The sequence below is a fragment of the Grammomys surdaster genome, unplaced genomic scaffold (assembly GCF_004785775.1).
Source record: "Grammomys surdaster isolate TR1022 unplaced genomic scaffold, NIH_TR_1.0 100, whole genome shotgun sequence".
Lineage (NCBI taxonomy): Eukaryota > Metazoa > Chordata > Mammalia > Rodentia > Muridae > Grammomys > Grammomys surdaster.
Window position 1 is genome coordinate 16,360,499 of NW_021604579.1, and position 25,680 is coordinate 16,386,178.

Consider the following 25,680-nt stretch of genomic DNA (forward strand, 5'->3'; position numbering starts at 1 on the left):
AACTAAGTCTTTTCTACATTTTAATGCAAGTAAGATTCACCATAATGCCTGGTTTTTGTGCTGGGCATTTAACTATTAGACATGTGATATAATTCCTCTTAACTTGGTTTCCTCTCTAACACTGAAGGAAATGATTGCTGGTATGATATGCTCCCTTCTGTATACGACACTCTACACTGGTTCTTTCTTTGCCATATAGTTCAGCAAGGATGAGTACCCAAATTTTGCAGGTAAGCAAACTAAGTCCTAGAGAAGTTAAACAGCTTGCTCACAATTGCAATGTAGAAGCCACAGGAGATTTCATTAGTTCAAAAGGAACTTTCTGTTGAACACCATTACCACTTACTGTGGAGCTTAAACTAGTTATTCTTGGAAGTTAACGATACCATAGTACATAGAGTAGTAATTAAGTCCTCTGATTCTGGAGTGATACTGGACAAAGCTTCAGTCATCGCTGCTATATAAGTTTGGGCTTTGGAAAATCTGCTTTGCCATTAGCCTCAGTTTTCCCATTCTGACTAAATACAACAGTCCTGGAATCATACCACATTGATTTATTACCTAATAGTCTGTGACCTTCTGGGACTTAGGAAATCCTGCCCTTTGTGCTTCTTAGTTTCCAACTTACACCTTGGCATAGAATATGAGGACAAGCCATGCTGTTGTGATTTAAACATACCAGGTGATAGCCATGTCTGTAGGAGTTCATCATTTTTACAGAACTTTTGCAAGCAGAATTCAGTGCTTGCAAAGTTATGAGATAGCGTGCAACCAACAGAAGACCTCCACTCAGACATTGTTACACAACTCTAACATAACCTCAAAATCTGTATATGATGACAGTGACTTACCAACCAAATGCTGCTGGTGAAGTTACCTCCCAGTTAATCCAACTGTTCAATTAAACAGTGTCAGATTTGGATTCCTATGGATTCAACTTTGAACATCTCTTCTTTTAACAATGACAGGAAGCTCACTTATTAATGTGAAAAACCATTAATCACTGTTTTCATTAAGTCTTAGGTGTATCATTCTTCTAACCTCCCAAGCCTACTGTAATGAGTTTCAGAGATTTTCAACTTTCTGTATTTTCTGCCTTGAGTTGTCTTTCTGATCCAAGCATCTTTTAGCTGTTCCTTACTGTTTCATCGTATCTTATTCCCTAGAAAACCCTTTCTAGCTCACTCTTTTTTTCTCATCTCTTTTTCATTTGTTTAACTTTATGTCATCTCTGACTCCCAGAATGTTGGAGCACTGTAAGTCATTATAGGTTACATTCTGTCTGTTTCCCACAATGTCAAGGGTGCTGTTCAGTGGAATCTTTGTGCTACTTAGAACTGTACCTAGCATAAAAGAAAACTTATTGAATAAATGAGTAGGCATCAGAGGTCTAAATGATTTCTGGGCTCCTGTTCTCATTATTTAACATATTATGAGTGTGAACTGCTTTGTTTCTGCTCATTTGGTTGCATAAATTTATATGTCAAAATTCAAGTCCATCAATTTCAAAGTGGTTGTTAGGCATGTGGTTTCAAAGATGAGACAATAGTTGAACAAATGTGTGAATAGGTGATTCTATTACAAATGGTGGGGTGGGGGAAGGCATTTACTTCAGCCAATCTAAACTTAGTGTTGCCCATTTCCTGGAGACCTAAAATGAGCATGTGAGAATAAATTTTTGCCAAGGGGCAGCCATCTTCATAGCTGAGGCCATCCTGATAGCAAGAACCTGGCTCAAACAGCCTCACAGAATAGTACAAATATGATGTGTCACACAGGAAAAAAAATAGCCAGTTTTAGAGCTGAAGAAACTTCCTAGATCTCAATCTGCCTCACTGGTATAATGTTATCCAGAGATTTTTATTTATAGTATCTTTAAATATGTAGTATCTTTTCCTCAGCTGCTTAGTATTATAAAAGGGGAGAAGATAATACCTACCTTCCTGCAAGGTTGGCTGTCTATAAAGTATCTGCTGTCAAATTATCTTCAATAAATGCTGTTTCCTTTTCTTTTCTCTATCTGGATGATCTATGCCTGGCTCTAGGCCATAGGTTTCCAGTATCCCTGCCTAGATTACTGACACTGCTATTTGGCCTTCAGTATTCCCTGTGTTGAACCTTTGCCCACTCTGATGGGCAGTTTTTGTAAACTTGGCATGGACTAGAGTCACCTGGGAAGAAAGGATTTCAATTGAGTAGGTGCCTCCTTCAAATTGCTGTGTGGGAATGTCTGTGGGGCATTGTCTCGATTAATGATTGATGTATGAGGGTCCAGCCCCCTGTGGGAGGTACTACTCCTGTGTAGATGAGTCTAGGTTATATAAGAAAGCAAACTGAGCCATTTGAGGAAAGCATCCAGTAAGCAATGTTCCTCTTCAGTTCCTGCCTCCAGGCTCCTTCTTTGAGCTCCTACCCTATCTTCCCTAGATGATTGCTTGCAAACTGTAAGCTGAAATAAACCATTTGTAAGCTGAAATAAACCCAGTTGTTTTTCAGTCAGTGCATCAACACACCAACCAAGACGTCAACTAGACCATCCACTAGTATGGTCTGTCCAAATACCCCATTCACACTGTGAGCTGTGACGTCTCAAACCAGTTCTTAGATGATTTTAACATTTCATATGGATTGAAGATATTTAATCAGAAACATGGATTTCCAAAATGCTCCAATATCTAAAACATTTTCAGCTTGGGATGAGGGACAAATAGAAAATCCCACATTTGACCTCATGTAATAGGCTTCTGAAAAATGCAGGTTCACTAAAAATAAGTGTATCAGATTGCCCGTAGGTCGTGCATACAAAGTATACAAAAAAAAAAAAAAAAAAACCATGAGTGAACTTGGCTGTTAGCCTTGGGTATCCCAGAGATGCCTTACATGTATGTGTAAATATTCCCAAATCAGGATAATCCCAAATTCAAAATCCTTTTGGTGCTAAGCGTTTCAGTTAAGGGATGCACTCATGCCATAAATTCTAAGGTACAATTATACTGATGTTTTGATTGCTTTTCTGCAGGTGGTTCTGTTAAGCATTCAATCTGGCCTCTAAGGCCCCAGTGAGGATCATTCCGTCTGAAATATGTTCTCCTTCTGTACCCACTCTCACTTTCTGAACTCTAGCTTTGAAGTTTTTGCCTTTTTAGATTAAATTTGTCCCCAAATGTCTCCATAGCCATTATAAGGAGTTACCAATTCCTTAATGAGCTCAAGCAACAGTCCTCAGTGCCATCAAAGTCTCTAAAAATGCTAGATTAGCAAAGACATCACAGTCAAGTCCCTTTCTTGAGCAACTAGATCTCTCCTGTCTTCACAAATAGTCTATCTGCAATTTTCAAGCCTATGTTTTACCTGCCGGCTATGACTAAAGATAGAAGTTCATTAGAAGAAAGAGAAAGATGATCCAGATCAGAGCGGTGCATGGAGAGCAAGTATATGGAAAAGACCTAAAAAGGTGTGTAAAATCGAACATAGGGTTTTATGCTAAAAATCTATATCACTCATTAATACTATTATTGTCCACAAAGAGATATTTTATCCTTTATAGACACCCAGCAAGGAGTAACTTGAAATTTTTGGAATCTCGTTCTTCAGGAGGGCTTTCTTCTGTGCTTTTGAAGTTATCCACCAGAGTTATGTCATTGCTCATAACCAAGGAAACCACAGGAAACTTGGTTGCTAGGAAACTGCTGAATTGTCTCCATGAGGATCACCACAGTAGGCTTGGCTTGAATAGAACAGATGTTAGGAAAATAAAATCATGAAGTTGCTGTTACTTTTTTAAAAATAAAATCCTAGGATGCCTCTTTAATTGCCAGCAAAATCTCCCCACCTAAGAAGTACACTTCGTCATTTTTAAAGGCCATCACACAGGTTGTATGAGGGCCACAACAGGGTGCTAGCAGGGGCTGATGGGAAAGATCCCAGCAATAGCAGGTGAACCGCAGCCCAGCACACATAGTCTTCCTTCCTTTCTCCAATTAATCTGGTTACCTAGGGGAAAAGATATGGTGATATGTTACCTCAATTGGGGCAGAGAGGGGAAGAACTCTGTACATTATTAGGCCTATGCATTCCAACATTTTCTAGCTTCCTTTACGGTTAAACAAAAAGTGTGGATTAATTCCACAAAAATATGATTTTTTTCATCAGTGTTTTATGATGTCTGCATGCACACATATATGCACACATAAAGTTGATCCTGTAGTTTCTGATCCAAGCAAACCCATGGGTATTTATTTGTTCTCTCAGAAACTATGCCATGAGAACAAGAACAGAGGAATGCCTAAACTTGGTCAGGCTCTTGAAGTGTGCTCCCTCTCAGCATGCAGGGTCCCATAAAGCTCCCCTTAAAGGCCATGCATATTCCTATGACCTGCTCTGTGTTCCATAGTCTACTGTGAGTGTGTTCATAAATCTATTTAAATCTGTTCAGAACCTGAATATATTTCCTATGTGTACCATACTGGGGAAAAAATAGACTTTCTAGCTCAACCAGACATTTACGAGAAGTAAACTTCCTTTTCCCTTTTTTATTTCAATTCTGTGCTAATTCTAAAGCCAATGCTTTCTATTTTATATATGACTTTGTTTTATCAATATTCTCCCCTCTTCTATTTGTCTCCACGTATTTGAGAAAGGATCTCACTGAATACCTCTGGATGGCTTGGAACTCTCTGTGTACCCAGGCTGATTTCAAATTTGCATCAATCCTGCTTCCTAAATTCCTGAGATTAAAAAATGTGCTACCACTCAGTCTAATTCCCTTTTCTGTATTAGCCAGTGTCATTATTCTCAAATAATCATCACTTCCAAATATCCACAATTTTTGTTTCTCAAAATGAGTTTATTGGAACTAACTCCAACCATTTCTTTTTCTATTTCCTAAGAGTTGCATTTTCCATCTATATCCATCAAGAGTTTGTTAAGTTTTTTCTTATGTAAATTTAGATTTTCAGGTTCTATTAGAATGGATGAAGTTTTTCATGTATTTTATATCATGGGCAACAGTCTTGTTAAACCAATGGAAGGTTTGATTTTCTAATTTTATTTTTTAATTGTTATTTTATGTATATAGGCATTTTACTTGCATGTATATCTATGCATGGTATATAATGAAACCAGAGAGAGCATCAAATCCCCTGGAACTGGAGTTACAGCTAGTTGCTGGGAATTGAACCCAGGTGTTCTGGAAGAGCAACCAGTTCTATTACCTGCTGAGCTATTTCTCCAGACCCCACTGGAATTTTAAAGGATATTATTCAAGAGGGCAATCAGAAAATGAGACAAGGGGTATGGAAGAGCGATAGATATCATAGGATGTAACAGAATTATTGAAAGTGAAGAAAGTGGTTGAGAAACTATGTACCTCAGAATACTCCTTGATGAAGAAAAGGCAACACTAATCCATTAGGTTACAAATATTTGAAAAGCCATGTGATTCCCTCAAATGCAGACTTAGCAAGGTGACATGCTAAGTAATCCTTTTACATAAAACCTCGTACAAAAACCCTATATTGTCAGTGCCAGCATGAGAGTAGGCTTATGACAAGGATTACCTGTGCAACTGTCTAATAATTCTCTACTGGGAAAGGGAGCATCTGTGAGAAGGTCCCTACTGACATATTGCCCAGTTTTGTCCTTGGTAGTTGCATGTTTTAATTAGTGGGGCCTCAGATAAGTATTTAGACGGTGTGTCCAAGAAGATTAAGCACAATACAAATATGAGAAGAATCAGCATCACAAAATCAATACATTAAAACTTGGCAAGTGTCTGAAAGAAGAGCTGGAGGCTACAATACAAAGACTGCCTGCTATTCATAAAGTATTTTCAGGTCTTTCTCTAAGAATGCCCACCAAATTCTGACAAATATAATAACATTTTGTCCATCCTCAAAAGGAAGAAACTGTGGCTCAAAGAAGCTGTGTAACTTGCTTGCAACTAGTTGACTAGTGAGAATCTGGTGATATGACTTGTGTTTGGTTATCTTGTTAACCATTAGATTGAATAGTTCATTCTTTGAGAACAAAAACCACAGCTTCACTGGTTGTCTTATCTTGCTGTGACTAAATAGCATGGCCAAAGGCAGCCTGAGGAGGAAAAAGTCTATTTCAACTTATAGTTGTTGTTTATTATGAAGGGAATTCAATGTAGGAACTTATAGACAGGAAGGAACTAAAGCAGAGGCCACTTAAGAATGCTACTTACTAGCATTCAGTCCCCAGGTTCACATTTAGCTACCTTTTCTATACCTACCAGGACTACCTGGCCAGAGCGTGCATCTCCCAAACTAGGCCTGTTTTTTTTTTTTCTTGTCAATAATAAATCAAAAGAATTCCCAAAGGCTTGCCTACAGGCCAATCTGTTGGAGGCACTTTCTCAATTGAGACTTCCCCAATACCTCTAGTTTGTGTCAAGTTGACAAACTAACCAGGATGGTAGTTCAACAGAGTAAATTTCATTTCTCATTCCCTCTAGGTCTAAAATGGGTCACGTGGGAACTCTGCTCATTACCTTCCTGCAGAAAACCTGGTCAATCTCAGCTGACATCTCCATGGCGGATGTAACTTTCAAACATTCTGTCTCAAAATGGCATAGCTTCTCCCTCCTTATTTTGAGGACAGAAGCCAGTCACATGGCTAAGTCTAAGTGATGAGGAAGCCAGGGAAGTGACTACACTGTTCCTGAGAGGAGAGAAGAGAGCCCCGGTGAGTGGTACGGCCTCACTTTGTTCACCTCACCCCATTGCATGCTCAATGTGATGATGTGGGGCAAAGATGAAGCAGTAGGCTTCTGCTTCATTTAGGCTGAAAAAGTATAGCAATGCAAATATACCATAGAGAAGATCTGCCACATATGCAGCAGATGGAGAAATATCTAAGGATTATTAAAGAACATTCTCTAAATAAGCCACCTCTGTATCGATGTGTCATGTGCAGTAGATATTAATAGCATCATATGTCATGACTCAGAGTAGCCAATATTAAGTCCCCATACTTCCAAATCTAAACTTTCCTCCTAAGCAAAAGGCCCCCTTACTAACTAAATAGTAATGTCTAGTGAGATGTACTTTAGACATCCAGAGGTATGTATCATTCCAAAACTCACTTTTTGTCCTTAATACATGACATGTACTTTATCAGTGTTGATATGTGCCAGCTGACTCCTATGTTAGAAACATCAGATTTATTGCATCCTTCCCTGCTCTTCTGACTCAAATGTCCAATTACCATAGCAGTGTCTATTCAAGCCAATAGTTCCTCTCAGGCAAGCTGGAGACTCCTGATTCAAACTCTTAACTGATCTCCTGGTCATGAATGGCAAATAGGGCAATCTTTCCAAAGGCCTTGTAAATACTTCATCCCTGACAACCAATGCTAGTAGGCAAGACCCAAGCCCATCAGTGTACATGGGAGGCCTTTTACAATAGAAGCACTGCACTCTGGGCTGCATCTTCTGACTTTCAACCTACTTTGTGGTCACTGAACTACAAAGCTGTCACCAAAATATCACTGAAAGCTCTATTCTTCTCAGACCTCATAATCCTGCTCTTCTATCTCCCTTCCTTGGTGCGAGAGCCTTTTCCTCAAGATCTGACTTGTCCAAATCAATTACATATCTTTTCAACCACCTTTGTAATTGGCCTTGTCACATGGCATCAGCCTTGTTTTTCTATCTTCTCCACTAGCCAACATGCTGGGGTAGAATTAACTGCCCTAGAGCTTAACATAAGCCTTAAAGTTTGGGAACAATTAGGATGGAGATGAGCTAGGGACCAAGATGCTAATGGGATGGAACTGATGGAAGAGTTCACCAAAAAAAAGTAGGTTAAAGTTTTCAGAATAGAATCAAAATGTGAGAACACTAAAAGCAACTAGTTAAGTTATAAAAAAAGCCAAGAGAGGTTATTAACAGGAAAGAGACTGCTTGCTCATTCACAGTAGACAAATTGGAATTCTCTATGGCTTAAAGGCACAAGAAAATACTGAAAGTGTGAAATAGCAGAAAGGTAAAGAGGGGGTTAGAAAGAAAACCAGGAAAACCTCCCAGACTTGGGCTGACAGCCTCACCCCTAACCATAGCTCCCTTAGATCTGTTACAGCGCCAATCAGCCAACCAGTGCCTTTATCAAATGCTCAGGTAGCAAGGATACAAAATATTAACATCACACCTGACTGCGTGCTGTTTAAGGAATTTCAAATTAGCACACAAGAAAATGTTTCCCTTGAGAGCTATTCTGGCATTTTATATTCACACATTGCAACTGGTGTATAAGACCAAAGCAACATGCTTTTAATAAAATACCACACAATGCATGGGAGGGGTGGTGTTCATTACCTTGGTGATAATTCCACTTTTTACCCTTCAGAATAGAGAGGCATTAAACCCCACTGAGCTGATAAAATAGGCTGGATGAATCCCTATAGTGAAAAGAGCATTAGCAGCAGGATTGCATAGATTTCCTAATGCAAAAGCCTGGGTAGCGTTTCATTATTGAAGTTGCCTGATTGCTTTGGTTCAAGCCTTATCTCCAATTCTTTCCTCCCTCTATTTAAAATCACCACAATAAACAAATGAAGCAATCACACAACAAACAGCACCATGGGCTAAACTCCTCCCCATCACAGAGGAGGAGTTGCAGCCAAAACACCTGTTTTGCACTCAAACCAAACAAAGCTAGCCTTGGTACCATATATCTCATCAAGCCCAAGGAAAATGTTCACTGCCTATCTATGCTGATGCTGGTGAATTGTATCCGGAATCAGCGGAACATTCTAGAGTCTAAGTGTCCAGCCACTTTTCTTATTATGGCAACCTAATCCGTCTGTCTTCTCCCCTGCCAAGGTATTATTTCCCTAGCCACATGCGGCGACATTAGATTCCCATTCTCCCAAAATAAAACTTCCCAGATGCCCTTCACAAGAGTGTAAAAGGCAGGATGTGCTGCTCACTCATATTAAAATTCACCCCCTTCATTAAATCTGTACCTGCTTCCATTATTAAGAGGACTTCTAAATTTCCCTGTCTGTGTTCTCTCATAAAAATCCTGTTTTAAAATTCAATGACTTGTTCCAAGACACTTCATCATCCCATTTCATAAAAAATTTAATGGTGCCTAATCCTCTAAGACTCACTAAAGTTGCTCTGGGTATAATGCCAGCTCCAGGTCAATCTAAGAGTAGATACTTCAATCTGAAATGTATATTCGGCCTCATCTAGCCATGATTCTGAGGTTTATACATTTTAGTCTACAGAAAAATAACCTTTGGAATTTATTAAGCATGTACCTGCCCAGGAACCCTTAGAACAGGTACCTACTCAGTAGGTTCTGGAGTGGACTAGAGGTATACACCTCACAGATACTCTTAAGGAGACTCTGTTGTACATACAGAGGACAATTGCTATTCTAGTGAGAACAAAACTCAATGCAAATATATTCCCATCCTCTCCCCACTCACCCTGAGATGAGGTGTATCCTAGGATACTTCTAACTCCACCAAGGTGGTCCACATCCACACTAGCTTCCTCTAACGTTATACAAATGGGCCCCTCATTGCTCAGGACTAGTCATGTTCCCAGCCAAAACCGAAACTGGGCATAGGATTCCAGCTGGATTTGCTGAGACCTTCTCTAGTTCCTATCAGGAAAAAACCCAAACAATATCATCATCATCATCATCATCAACAACAACATTTTCATTGTAACTTAGACATAGCACAAACTTCTAAATTCCAGAGTCATAATAGAATTAGATCGCCACATACCTTGAAAACAAAGACTATAAAACATTAAAAACCTCTCATATCTGGTCCCCTGGCTTAAGGGTAGCTCCAGCATCTGCTCCCAGACTCCTGGAAGAGTGATTTGGAACTGAACCTTTTCTGAGTGTTAGTCCCTCAACTCTTTGACTAAGTTTTCTAAGGTCAAACTCATCATGATTGCCCTGTTCCCCGTGTGAAGAATTGTTCTTTCTGACTTTTACTTTGTTGCAATGATGTCACTGGCTAGACTGCACATCATTGTAGGCAGTACTCTTCTGAAACTCTTCAAAGTAACCTCTGTAATGACACTGTTAAAAATATTGCTCACTCCTTTAACTGATGTCCCTTTAATGAGAATCCACATGAAGTTTCTGTCTGGACTTAACACTAAAAATAAATTTACTGTTCATGAGAAATTGATTCTTTTTTTAATCTCACACACTATATTTTATCACAAAAGGCTTCCATTTCTACCTCTATTAAGAAACAAATTATCCAGCATTATACTATGTCTCTTAAGTTACATTCCAGGCAACCATATACCCACAACTATTTGTTTCCTTCATGCCTATATATACTGCCTTATTCCTCATATCTCTTATAAACAATTATCTTTTAATTAAGGCTTTTTTGATTCTTTCCTGGATATGTTCATCAATACCTCAAATGCTAAGGACTCCAGGTTATCCTATCAACAAGTATCTACAACATGATCACCTGATGCTCAGGAAATGATGGAATTCATCTGCGGGAATATGAAGTAATATAATGAGGTGCCTAGGAAATGATTGAGAAAAGACTGGCATGCATGACATGTAATACAAGTGTGAGGATGGTACTGGTGATTGACAAGTCAGCTCAAAAGTAAAGGAAATCAGCAAAGACAGAGTTAGTTCCACAAGATAGGGCTTGAACATTGAGATTGTGGAGAGAATCAAAATGTGGACTTTGATAGACTGAGAAAGATATTGGAGACCAAATGACTAGCACAGGCTGAAGGCTCACCTAAAAGGAATTAGAAGTGGAGGAGAACAGACTGTGTTTAGATGTTTGAGTCCTTAACCAGTCACAATCTTCCTTCTCATTTGTAAATTGGGATATTCTTTTTTTTCCAGATATAAACTTTATTCCATTTGACAGCATACAAAAATTTAAACTTAAAAAGAAAATACACACCCTTTGTAAGTCAAACAAAGCAGAAGTTTTAGTTTTTCAATTGGTCTGCAAAAAATAATTTAGTGGTACAAACTGTACCATTGTAGGCCTACAAGAAGTTTGCAGTCTTTGAAAAAGTTAAAACCGCCTACAAGATTACTTTTTATATTTAAATGTACAAGTACTGACCAATTTACAAGTATTTACATAAACTAAAAACAATCTTATTAAACAGCATAGCTTGTATCTGAACTACTACTTTCATGTGGAAAAGAAATACTAAAAAAGAATTTTGTATAGACATTAAACTTTTATTTATAACTTTATTGTCTTATCTAAAACACTTTGTAGTGGCTTACTGCCTAAAAATTCCAGTTTAGATTATAATCCACAGAAATCTGATTCTACAAATAGGATATAATCTTAACTTTGATGTTTCAGTTTTCTTCTGTTTCCTATCAGGAGGAAAATAAAACCAGGAAAAAGGAGATGAAACAACAGAGCACAGTTCACTGTGCTGTCAGAAAGCATAAGAAACTCCATTTTTTCCAAAATATCTAAGTTGGAGACTTTGAAATAGTCCATAATAAGTCACTAACTGCTGTTAGTGTTCCCTTTACAACAGTGCAAAGTGTATTGTTTCAACATAAAATCTAAAGCGAACTCCAGAGTCTAACAAAGAGAGGTGTGAAGTGCTAATCAACACACTATATAGACACACCTCAGTCCGTCCGTCCCAGGGAGTCAAGTGAAGACTTAAGGCAATTGTCCAGTATTTCAAGACTCCACAGTGATTGGACTGAATCAAAGATTTCCTTTGCTTCAAGTCACTGAGTAACTGGCTTGAATCTTTACTTGACTAGCGCTGAGCTAGACTACTGTCCACTGCCAGTCAGTCATACTAAGTACGGGTTACTTAGATGCTTTGCACTATTCCACAGAGTTCATCAGTACACACAGATGGTACAAGTACTTGAGAATATATCAAAACCTTATTAGTTCAGGTAATTTCTCAAAATATATTTTATGCTGAAAAGTCATGCTATAATACTACTAATCATTGATGTAAACATTTTCAAAAATACATTTTTAAATCAAAGAGTTTATTAGGAAATGTCATAATAAAATATGCAATCTTTATATAAGTATGTCTTTTTAAAAATAAAACATGAAAACAAGAACATTAAAAATAAACCATGATGAGGTAAACAGAATGAATTATGATATATCTATTGTTCTTTATTTCTTGAAAGATTGAAGAATAAAGACCAGTTATCTTTTCAGGGTAGCAGCTGTCAAAGGTAGAACACTGTTCAGATCTCTATTATTTTTCAATCTCTGCCATGACTTTAAAACTTGATCCTTGATCATATGAAACTTCTGCTACTCATGCACAGCTCTGGCTGTATTGGTTCCATCAAAAGGTTCTTCAACACAGGTGTATTTATTTCTCCATTCCATATCATCAGGCCTTGGGAAGGCTTTGGCTTCATGAACCGAAATCATCTGAGTGTTCCAGTCAAATTCTGTAGCATAATATTTAAGAAAGCCCAGTAAGAGGTCCCCAAGACTTGATTCATTCTTTGAGCGGTAAGGAGGAACATTACATGGGGCATGATGAACAAGGTGCAACTGTACAGAAGAACTAAAAGATTCTGGGTAAATTTTTTGGAGGGATGGAAGGATGAGTTCATGTAAGGTTTGTAAATAGTGTAAAACCATCAATACAAGACTATAGCTGCTTAAAGTGCCACGATTGGCATCATTTATCTCATGGGGACTTGCCCACTTCTTAATCACCAGCACTAGTGGACGAACTCGATTTCCAAGGTATGCATAAGTTCTGAGGAGGGGTGTGTTTCTAATTCCAACGGTATTGTTTACATTTAAGTCGAATTCCACACAACTGACTTTATCCCTGAACTTCACAATTGGCACTTTTGCACGAATCAGCTGAGGTCTCTCAATATACCCAGAAAGTCTAGTACAGAAGAGCTTATGGACTAAGGTGAGTATATGTCGTGCTTCAGTCTTCTGATTTACTGGTTCTTCTTTAACAACTAAGCATAAATTGCCATCACTGCTTCGGGCACCAAATCCATTTAAAGATGATCCAACCAAAAAAAGTCTGCTTTGTGGGAAGAGCAGCTGGATCTCTCTGCAGCTGTGCTCTACAGAGTTCTTTCTTCTTCAAGTCACTTGCTTGCTGCTGACAAGTTTCAAACAACTCTAGTAATCTGCTGACTCAACTTATCTTTGGCCTCAGGCAATGTGATTTCTCTAGGTTCTAACAGTGGAATTTCTTGGAGATGTGGAACACATCTGACTATATCTGATACGTAGTGTGTGTGAAACAACGGTGGCATGGAATATCTTTGGTCATCTGATAAAGGCACTAGAGGGTTGATTATAGTTGGCTCTTGGTGGGGTGAATGGAAATGCTGTTGTTTACCATCAAGAGGGAAGGATTTCTTATCGATTATTTTCCTTCCTCAAAATAAAGGGGATGCTGAGGTCTGTATTGGACTGACAGTTCCATATGTCAGGGGCTGTAAGGACACAGCTCTAGACAAGTCTACATTTTGAAAGTTGAATTGTGCATCTATAAGTTGCTGGTATGAATAAAGAGTTGGTGAGAAAGCAAAGAAGCTGTTATGCTGTTGGTGGGTTGGAGTGAAGGGTGGACAACCCAAAATTGAGTTTGGGAACATATTCTTGTTCACTAAAGGTAAACATGTATTCTTCTTCCGGCGTCCACTCCGAAGGGCCAAGCAGGGCCCTGTGGCACTCAAATTGAGATATTCTTAAGAATAGCCTTGACTATATCAAGATGAGTTATGCAAAATATTAGTGTAATGCCTAGCACTTACACACTCATTACTTAGCAATGTCTGTGAAAATATTGATAAAATCCATGGATTTCCTCCTTCCAGCTGTTGTGATCACAGAAGGCTTCTTAAGCTGGGAACAAATAGTAGTAGGTAGTCTTGTACGTTAGCAGATGACTTTGGAGTTGACAGAGGAGGATTGTGTGAGCTATTTAGGGTTCCTGAACATGGCAGTGACAAGATGAAAGCAGTGTTTAAAGAAGATTAATGTGGCCATTCAGGAAGAGAGCAAAGGAGAAAATACTACAGGCACGGACTAGAAAGCTGTGTGTTTCATAGGCACAGAGTGACTAAAGCCGGATGAAGGATGGGGCAGTAACAGTGTTCTTAGGGAGGAATTTGTGACTGCTATACATGGGGACAAATGAGTCAAAAGTCAAATGTAATCATAGTAATTAATCAATAATAGCCCTTTCTTTATCACTCACTAGATTCTGAGCTGCAAAGAGAGACAATGTTTCTATCTTATTCACCAGTGTCTAGCAGAGTATTTCAAGCAAAGAAAATGCTCCCACTATTTCCCATAAACTTCATTACTCAATAATTAATGAGACAATTTTGTTCTTAGAAAAAACATTGAAAGGATACATAATACTGAGTGTTAAAAACAACAGTCCAGTTGATTGAAGATGTTGAAAGCACCGTTCATTAATTATTATCTCCAATCCTAACTTTGTGCAATAGATTACCCTTCATTTTAATCTGGTAAAACAGGTATAGCAAGTTTCTGCTAGTCCTTCAAGGTCACTTCACCAGAAAATGACAAATGCAGAATTCAGAACTACACCTTCCTGTGTGAAGCAAGCAGAAAAGGGCTGGGTGGGCAGGTGTCTGGTTGGAGTGAGGAGTCCTATCAAACAAGAAGAAATAGTGGAAATCACTTAATTTTTGACCCAACTTGCACCCCACAATCCTGTGAGTTGTACAGGTAGGCACAGACTTGGCTTATTAAACTCTTCCTTCTGTCAGGCTTACAAGAGAAGAGTAGAAGAAAGGAGATGTGAAATAACAAGCACAAAGTCAACAGACAAGCCAGATGCAGAGCAGCATGGGGTGTGGCATGCTGAGAAGAAACCAGAAGATATCAAATGGTAGAATGTGGGGGAGGGGGCAGTGATTGCTCCCTGACTTCTTTGGTCTCATTCTCTCCGTTTTATGTTCTCACTTGTTGCTTCATTTGCACTTGGATTCTACTCCTCTGTTAAATGCCTTTGTACTATGTACTTACCTATATTTACACCATGTATTCACCTACATAAAGTGGCAGGAACTCCTATTTGAAAACTGAGTGGTGATCTATTACATATTTATTTGCAAAGGCACATGTACGCGTATATACCTCATTTTCTTTACCCATGTTAGCAGACATTTAGATTGTTTCACAGATTGATGACACAGGCTAGTATGAATAATGTTGTATTCATTATGAGAATAAAGAAATCCCTCAACAAACTGGTTTCAGCTCCTTTGGGTATATGCCCAGTAGCAGGATTCCTGAATCCTTATAGTAATTCTATCTTTAGTTTGGGTGGGTTCTTTCTTTCTTTCTTTCTTTCTTTCTTTCTTTCTTTCTTTCTTTCTTTCTTTCTTCCTTTCTTTCTTTCTTTCTTTTTCTTTGTTTCTTTCTTTCTCTATTTCTTTATTTCTTTTATTCTTTCTTTCTTTTGTCCTCCCTCCCTTCCTTCCTTCCTTCCTTCCTTTCTTCCTTCCTTTTCTTCCCTCCCTTTTCTTTCCTCTCTCCCTCTCTCCCTCCTTTCCTCTCTCCCCCTCCTTCCCTCTCTCCCCCTCCTTCCCTCCCTTTCTCTCTCTCTCTCCCCCTCCCTCCCTCTCTCCCCCTGCTTCCCTCCCTCCCCCCCGCTCTCTCTCTCTTTTCCGGAAACTCTGTACTGGTTTCCATAATGACTGCTCTAAGACACATGTTCATCCACACTCAATCCAACCCTTGGTTTTGTCTTGTTTTAAGAAGGATCATTCTAAGAGATGTAGTGGGAAGCTTGCTGGGGTTTTGATTGGGGTTCCCCAGTGATGAGGAATGGTGGCCTTGTTGCCACATGCTTATTTTTGTCCATTTACATCTTGTGCTGGTAGATTTTTAGGTCTCTTTCTATTTATTTATTTATTTAGCTTAAGATTTTAAAACTTGCATACAATGTACCACGATCATATTCACCCACTACCTATCTTCTTCCCATACCTGCTAATCCTTCTCTCAATCAGCTCTTCTCCTCTCCTCCCCAACCCTACCCTCAACCATCAACTCGCATTTGTACAGGTAGCCATGTCTGCTTTTTAAACATGGTTGCAATGACTGGCTCATATCTAGAAGATAACATTTCATAGCATACTTTCCTATCCTCCAGTCTTTACACATTTTTAAATTGGGCTATTAGCATTTTATTTTTTTGCTATTGAGTTGCTGGAGTTCTGTGGAGAAAGGCATTTCATTTTGGTGGCATCCCATTTGGTTTGGTTTGGTTTGGTTTGGTTAAAACAAGGTCCCACTATGCAATCTTAGCTGTCCTGGAACTCATTAAGTACACTAGACTGGTCTGGATCTCACAATGATGCACCCACCCCGATCTCCTCAGTGCTGGGAATCATGTACAAATAGAGAGAGTTGAAGCTGTCTTCTGTTTTTCTCTATTGCCTTCTCAGGCTTGCACTTCCAGGGCTGTGCTAAAAGAAAATGATGAGAATGGGCATCTTTGTCTTATCTTGAATCATTTTTAAAAAAGGATATCAGATTTTACAACAGATGTTACCTAGGAGGCTGTAATGAGAACATTTCTTTGTATTGAAGCAAATCATATTACACTTAATCTATGGAGGACTTGATCTCGAAATAAAGGCTGTATCCTCCCAAATGTTCGTTTATGCATCTGTTGAAATTGTAATATGACTTCTTTAATCTCTTGCTTTTTAAAAATGAGGCGTGTCACATTTACTGAGTCACATGTGGTGAACAATCCTAAATATATAACTTGACATGAGGAATACCTCTTTAAATGTTTGTGAATTCAGTCTGCTGGTATTTTGTTGTAGATTTTTAAATCCATATTCTTCAAAACAATTTGTCCATAATTTTTCCTATACTGTTTTTTTGTATGTCTTTGTTTTCACAGTAATGCTAGCCTCAGATAACTGGCTTAGAAGCTACCCTTTAATTTCCTGCATTTAGAAGCATTTGAGAAGCATTTGTGTAGCTCTTTCCTAAAAGTTTAGCAAAATTCAGCAGTAAAACAGAGCAGTTCTGGGCTTTCCTTAGAGCAAGGATTTGTATTACTGATGTAGTATTTTTCTTTGTTATGCATCCACTAAGATTTTACATTTCCTTATGATTTAGAATTGGCACCTTGTATGTTTGAGGAGTTTTTCCACTTTGTCTGGTTAGCCCATCTGTTGGTGAGTGAGTGTTCCTCAGGAGCCTTTGTATTGGAGCAGTGGCAGTTGCAATGTCTTTTCTTCAACTTTCTTGCCTCCTTTATTTGTAGAAGCTTTTTTCTCTTTTGCCATTAATCAACTTTACCATTTATTAAAAGAGCTTAGTATTACTGAATTTTCTGATTTTGTCTTTTCCTTCTTCCTATTGATTTTAAACCTACTTTATTCTTTTTTCCCAAGTTTTTTGAAGCATATTGCTGATATGTTTTTTCTTTTTATAGAAATCTACATTTTTTTAAATTATAAACTTCCCTTTTCAGACTGAGTTCACAGTGTGTATAAATTCTTGTATGTTATGTTTCTATCTTATTATAAGATATTTTATTTCTTATTTATTGATTTTTGAGTAGCATTTTATTTATGCTCACACAACATTGTATGTGTGTGTAAGTCTGTCTATCTATCTATCTATCTATCTATCTACCTACCTATAGTGGGAGTTGGGCAGGGGAGTCTCACTATGTAGCCTGATTGGCCTAGACCTTTATGTTCGTATCAGAGTAATGCTAGGCTCATACAATTGGCTTAGAAGCTATCCTCCAATTCATTGCATTTAAAAGTGTTTGAGAAGAATTTGTGTAGTTCTTTCCTAAATATTTAGCAGAATTCAGCAGTTGTGGGCTTTTCTTAGAGGTGAGGATTTGTATTACTGATTTAGTCTTTTTCCTTGTTATTAAACTGCTCAGATTTTCCATTTCCTTATAATTTAGTCTTGATTTTTGAGTAGCATTTTGTTTATGCTTTCACACACATATGTGCATGTGTATGTCTATGTTTGTGTATGTGTGTGTATGTGCATGTGTATGTATATATGTGTGTGTACTAATCTGCACATACATGCATATGTGTATATGTGTATGCATTTATATGTGTATATGTGTATGTGCATATGCATATATATGTGTACATATATATATGTATATATATATGTGTGTGTGTGTGTGTGTGTGTGTGTATGTGTGTGTATGTGTGTACACATGCATGTGTATATATGTGTGGGACAAGCAGAATCCTGTCACCAGACAGAAAATCTGGTACCATCAAGCAGATTAAGGAACCCCAGTAAATCTCATAATTGAAAATGGTAGGTGTTTGAATCTGGTCCCAACCAGATTCTTGTCCTGGTGCACCTGACCATAACTCCTCACCTAAAGGACCATAACAACTGGTCATGTAGCATAGACAGAGTTCCCCATGGTAATGAGCTAGATTGGCCCTTAGGGTTAAGCCGATAAGCTTCCCTTCCCAGATATGCCTTCCTGTAAAAAGGTATTTAATCTCTGTTCCATCCTGAATAAGTCGTATGCATCCTTCCACCATGAATAAAGAAGTTTGGCCAAACAAGGACTGTCTCCTTCCTCAAGGATCACAGTGGGGGAAGCCTTCACCATACCAAAGCCCATCTGCACTCCTGACACTCACCCTGAGCTAAGCCAGATCCCGGCCACCCCCAACCCCAGGCTTGCCTCAGGCCAGTGGCGCCCCATTTTCAACATGGGCTGGGATCCCTATTTTAGGCTAAGTTTCATCTCCCCTTAGCAGTGTGTTGGCGTCAGGAGCCCAAAGGAACACAGCCTATCACCCCACTGTTTCACCTTTCTGAGCTGCATTCACACACCCCAGCATCCAGGCAGAAACACATAACCTGATCTGGAGCCCAATGTGGGGCATTCCCACTTTGAAGATAGACACTGTCTTCTTCCCACTTTTATTTTCAGGGAGAGCTACTGCACTAATCCCTTTCTACATCCAGACAGTTCAATCTGCCATTAACAAAGACTCGGATTCCCACTCGACCCCCGCCAATATGGTGCCACCAAGTCCCTATGCTTCTTCTCTCTTTACTTTTAGGGTTTACAAAAAGCAGCCCATCCCCAGCTTAATAGAGGTATCAGTCAAGATAAAAAAAATACCACACCCAGGGGGACAAAAAGGACCTGGCTGCTAGAGCAAATGTCTAGCAGCTTCAGTATGGCAAGACAGACTCCTCCCAGTCCACCTATATGAAAAAAAAAAAACCCTCCAAACAAAAACAATGGATAGCTCTTGCTGCTGAGAATTTGAAAAAAAAATTACCTAAAACCTTTAACACAAAAATTTTCATGCTTCTTTGTATAAATGCTTGTTCTTCTCCCTAGCAGGAACACCTGAAACAATATTTATGCTTTTAACTAAAAAAATCGCACTAAAATTTTTCAATTTGTTTAAAATTTCTTTTCATCTCCAAAAATCATATTTAATCTAACTCCACAGGTCAAACCAACTATGTTAATGATCATTATTTAATTCTTAATTAATAAAATAATGAAGAATTAAAATAACCTACTTAAGCCAGATTATTTTTTTTACAGACAAGTTGTTACTGCCTATCCCAGATACATAATTAATATTGTATTTTCTTCCTCAGCTAGCTGAAGCAGATAACTCCCAACTCTTCCTCTGCTTTCCTTAATACAACACAGGTAATTCCTCACTTAAAGGATTCCTTCCAGGACTAAAATTCTTTTAATATCCCTGCCTTTGTCTAGGACCATAGCAACAGACTACTCATGTCCTCCCAATCAAACTGTTATAGGCTTAACATACACATTACCCCACCCTGCCCCTGCATGGACATCAGCCTGCCAAGGCTCTGCTACCTATTAGGATTATTTTACAGGTTTATCTCTGCAAAATAAAAAGACAGTGCTGCCACTGCAGGCCAGAGGGAGACTGACCCACCATCTACTTGTACCTGGCTGGGGCCACGAAGCTGCCTTTGTCCAGACATATCACTTAACTAGAAACCTTGAGACAAGCAGATCTGAGATCTACAGATGAAAGGACTGGGTCCTTCCAGCAACAGATAAACTCTCTTGCCAGAGTCTAATGGCTACTAAACTTGGGGAAACTTATATGATAGTAAGGAAAACATTATGTCCATGTAGATAAATCAAATGTTTAATGTCGGGAAAATTTAAAAAAGGCCGCCACAGTGGCGCAAGCCCGCCATGGCGGGTCCCACATCAGAGAAGAAGATCCTATGGTTCCAGCGGCCTGAGGGCCTTGGTGGTGGCAGGCCCCAGTAACACGAGGAAGTCCTTGGTTCCAAAAAGGTTTATTGTCATGGCGGATAATAGATGGATCTAGCCGTACCCCCCAAAAACTCAGGGCAGTCCCGAGTTATATAGGGAGGGAGAAAGGGGGAGGATTGGGGGAGGATCTGGGGGAGGAATGTTTAATTTGCTCTGCCCTCTGGCCTTCATTAGTATGTAAATCTCTAGGGCCTGAGGCCTATAGCCTGGCAAATGTGACTCTATGGAGGTGTGACTGTTTTTCAGGATCCTAGATGATGGGAGGGACTGAACTCCTGCCAGTTCTCACGCAGAATTCCACTGAGAATCTCGGGGTTCTAAGTGCCTGCTCAACCATGACCCAGGATACCCTTACGCAGTCCCACAGTTTAAGACCAATGTAAATACCTTCAGAAAGCTCTGTACAAGCTTATTCTCAACTTCTATCTACTGAGCAACTAAGTTAGTTCAATAATTCCTTGTCTTCCCAGCTCCTACCCCTCACTACCCCTCTGGCTTATGTTGTACTTTCTTTTAATGCTAACACCCCACCCACCCACATTTTTAACTACAAATAATATAGGAGACAGTCACTTGGTTAACACTTTCCCTTTATAAAAGGAAAATGAAATGTGGGGCAAGTGGAACTATGTCACTAGACAGAAAACCTGGTAAGATCAAGCAGGTTAAGGAACCCCAGCAATTCTCATAACTGAGAATAGTTGGTGTTTGTATCTGCTCCCAACCAGATTCTTGTCCTGGAACATATGACCATACTTCACTAAGAGGACCATGAAAACTGGCCATGTAGCATAGATCCCAGAGTTTCTTCTTCTCTGAGTGGCATGTTGGTGTCATATGAATCAGGTATCCCAACAGGGAGAACGGAATGAAGACTAGTGTCCCTGCATTTCACCTCCCTGAGTGGCATTCTGATACCCTAGAGGTGTGGAAACACAGAACTACGTGTGTGTGTGTGTGTGTGTGTGTGTGTGTGTGCCTCCTCTTTTCTCCTCAGACCTGGTCTGATATATTATTTTAAATTTCTCCTACTATTGTCATCTATTTTATGCCATTTTGCTCTAAAACAGGGAGTCAATATGACTGCAAGTCTCCTAAATTTTCTAGTATTTATTTTTGACCTAACACAGAATCTATCTTGGAGAATGTTTCCTTTGCAGTTAAGAAGACTGCCCATTAGACTGCTATTAGTGAACAATATGCCTGTTAGACCCATTTAGTCTAAAGGACTTTCAAATTCAATGTGTTTTTGTTGATTTTCTGTCTAGATAATCTTCCAGTGTTGAACATGGGTATTAAGTTAAGTTCTTTTCTATTATAGTATCATAATCTGTCTCTCCTTCAGTCAATGCATTAGTAATTGCATTATGTATTTGGGTATTCTGATATCCTGTGTGTGTGTGTGTGTGTGTGTGTGTGTGTATGTACCTCCTCTTTTCTCCTCAGATCTGGTCTGATATATTATTTTAAATTTCTTCTACTACTGTCTTCTATTTTATGCCATTTTGCTCCAAAACAGGAATTGTACTTATAATTATGTCTTCTTGTGAAATATGTGTATGCGTATGTAATGGAAAGGGAGGGAGATTTATGATGCAAAGGATCAAATTGAGAGTTATACATATGTATATGATAGGCCAATGTTCTCCCACTCAGATACATAACTTTATTATTATATACTGACTTTCTCTGTAACTTTTCTCTTTATAGCTTGTCAAGTAATGTCTCATCTTATTTAAATCCATACACAAATCAAATAGCTTCAAACAGTTTCTGTTACTCTCACAAATGCACCAATGAAACAATATCCTTGCCATTCTCCAAGAATAACAAGACACCTACTGGAAGTATTGCTCACTCCAATTTCAAGTTATATTACAAAGCAATAGTAATAAAAACAGCATTGGAATATAAACAGACACATTGATCAAAGGAATCAAATTGAAGACCCATACATAAGTTTACACACAACTGGACACAGTTATTTACAAAGAAGCTAGAAATACATATTGATAAAACCCAGCATCTTCTACAAATGATGCTAGTTACACTGGATGTCTAAATGCAGAAGAGTGCAAATAGATCCACACTTATAACCCTGTACAAACTTCACCTTTAAATGGATCAGACTTCAATTTAAAACTAGATGCACTGAATATGATAGAAGAGAGAGTGGAAAATAGTCATGGAGTTATTGTCATAGGAAAAGACTTTCTGAAATGGACACCAATAGCACAGGCACCAAGAACAACAATTAATAAATGAGGCCTCATGAAACTGAAAAGCTTCTGTGTGGCAAAGGACACCATTATTCTGATACGAAGCAGGCTACAAAAGGGGAAAAGACTTTTACCCATTTTATATCCAGTAGAGGGTTGATAACTAAAATATTTGAAACACTAAAAATTTAACATCAAGAAAACAAATAAACCAATTAAAAATGGGCAACAGAACTAAACAGAGTTTTCCAATGATAAAGGACAAATGGCTGAGAAACAATGAAAGAAATGATCAATGCCTTTAGTTATCAGGGAAACACTAATCAAAACAACTTTGATATATATCAACTTACATCAATCAGGATGACTAAAACAAATAAAACAAATGACAGCCTAGACTGGTGGTATAAAGTGAATAAGCATCCATTGCTAGTTGGAATGAAAATTGAACAGCTACTATGAAAACCAGTGTGGCAGTTCCTCAGAAAGCTGAGAATAGATCCACCTCAAGATCAGCTATCCCATTCTTGAGCATATACCCAAAGTACTCTACATTCTACTTCAAAGACACTTGCTCAACCATATTCATTGATATTCTATTCATGCTAGAAATTCTAACTAGAAATTGGAAACAGCCTAGATATACATCAACAGATAGATGAATATGGAAATGTGGTACATTTATGCAAGGAAATGTTCAGCTGTAAAAAAATGAATTATGAAATTCACTAGTAAAATTGATAGAGCTAGAAAAAAAATCTTGAGTGAGGTAACACAGATCCCAAAAGATAACTATGCTGTATATTCTCTTATACATACATGCTATCTTTTAAGCTTTCAATAAACATATTACAATCTTTATAACCACAGAGATTAGATATAGAGTAAGGGACTAGTGAACAGGGCAGGATCCCAAAAGGAAGGGGAAATAGAATATGTAACTATAGAGCAATGGGAGAAGAACGGAATGAGAGGACTAAATGCATGAAGACAAGGAAGAGGGAGTAGAGTGGAAATATGGTATGGGACATCTAATAAAACAGGCCATTTGAGGTGTGTGTGTGTGTGTGTGTGTGAATGAAATCTATAGAGAATGACCAAATAACAGGAGAGATAATTCCCTTACTAAATATCTTTTTAGACCAAATGAAACTTCCACCTCTAGAAATGGGTTACATCTAATTTAGTTGTTGGCTAAAGGGATCCCATAGATTGGTTGCTCTCCACAAACTGATAATACTCTATGGATAAAACAATACTTACATATCTCATTGAATACTGAGAAATCTAATTGGTGCCTAACTAGAGTCTCCACACATATTGACTAGTGTTCATGGTTCTAACAGGTATTCGTCATGCCACCAAACGAATAAGATGACCACCAACCAGCTACATACCCTGTGATCTACAGCAGTGACCTGCATGCCTGGAACATTGTAGCAATAGTGACATAAATGTTGTAGGAGTAACAAAATGCTGTCTGCATCAGATGGAAACCATGCCTAACATTGCTCTGGTGGCCAAGAAACTGAGATTAGATAGACCATGGGTCTGGCTAAAACCAGTAATGTTGTTCTGCTTAATGAATATAGCAATAAAGTGACGCCTAACAATATTCTGCTATATTCATAGACCAGTGTGTTTAACTTAACTCAGCCAGCATCATTATTCTTTCTGCAGAGTAGATGAGAACTAATACAGAGACCCACACATGGACAATGAAAGGGGAGTGAGAGACTTTGGAACACTCATTTCTAAGTGGGATGTCTTCATCAAACCCTTTCCTCCAGGAATTGGTAGAAAGGTAGAGAATATCTGGGAGGAGATGAGGGAGAGGAAACCGTGATCAAAATACAATGTATAGAAATTAGTTTAAAAGGAAAAAAAGGTGAGTGGTGATGGCACACAACTTTAGGTCCAGCACTAAGGAGACAGAAATAGGTGGATCTCTGAGCTCAAGACCAGCCTCATCTACAGAGGGCATTCCTGGACAGCCAGGGCTATGCAGAGAAATTCTGTCTCAAAAAAACAAACAAGTCATTCTCCAGCCCTACATTACACAAGATAACAGAATTTCTTAGGACATCTATTTCAGAAACATTTGGGAACAGAGTGGGCTCTTGTTGAAATTCAAGGCAGTTCAAATGGGAAATTCATAAACACTAAAGAACTACATCATTTACACTGTCCAACAAGTATTACAACCAAAAATTGGTATATTTTTATGTGTTTTCCCTGTGAAGAAGAGATTGTATTTCATATTTGAAAGACTACTACACAATTTCATTTCAAAAGCATGCCTAATACTTCATTTAAATATTCCTATTCTCAATTCAATCTCATTCCTCTAATAGCACTTCTCTGTATCATACAAAACATTTTTTTCTCCTTGACATTTAGTGTCTTCAAATAATATCAAAAAGCCCATTAACTCTCCTTTTAGTTTCTGCTCAGTCAAGCTGTGCATAATTAACTCCTTTAATCTTTTCTCTGAATTACTCTCTCCATTTCCTTAATCAGTTTGTGGCATATTTTCTGAAGTTTCTTTCATTACTAGTGATTGTTAAGCTGTATTACTTGTGGCTTTATAGGCATATTACAAAACTGTGCACAATGCATTCGATTAAGGGCACTGCAGAGTATTTGTGGAGCCATTTAGGACACCAGCAGGTAAATCTGACACTTTCCCATGTAGCCTCAGCAGGCAACCAACTACAGATGAAGAGTCAAGATCCTTGGGTACTCTCAAGTCACTAAGGGAAGCTATGCAACCATTATTCAATTAGCAAGCATTTGGTTTTGTTTTGCTTTGCTTTGCTTTGTTTTTGTTTTTATTTTGTTTTCAGGCTTGTTTTACTTAAATCACTGAACCATGCAAGGCCACATGGTGGCCACTATGTCCACACACAAGATGGGTTTTATTTCTTGCTCTCTTCCTTTTTTGGCAGTCTTGATGTTCTCTTACTTCTTGGCCTGGAGGTCCTCCAGGTGTCTTCACTGTGACTCCTTGGTCTTAGACTTGTAAGTCTCAACCTCTTCAGCCAGGAGCTTCTTGTGGGCATTGGCTGCCTTGAGATTATGGATGTGTTCCATGAGAATCCCCTTGCATGGATATATATATATATATATATATATATATAT

At 38.5% G+C, this 25,680-nt stretch overlaps 1 protein-coding gene and 1 pseudogene across 3 annotated transcripts in view; both read right to left on the reverse strand.

Moving 5' to 3' along the window:
- The window catches only part of Pde4b (phosphodiesterase 4B), a 428,051-nt gene that overhangs the window by 249,281 nt on the left and 153,090 nt on the right, over positions 1-25,680 (reverse strand). The gene's annotated exons all lie outside the window — the stretch shown is intronic.
- On the reverse strand, positions 12,190-13,669 carry LOC114636578 (annotated as a pseudogene).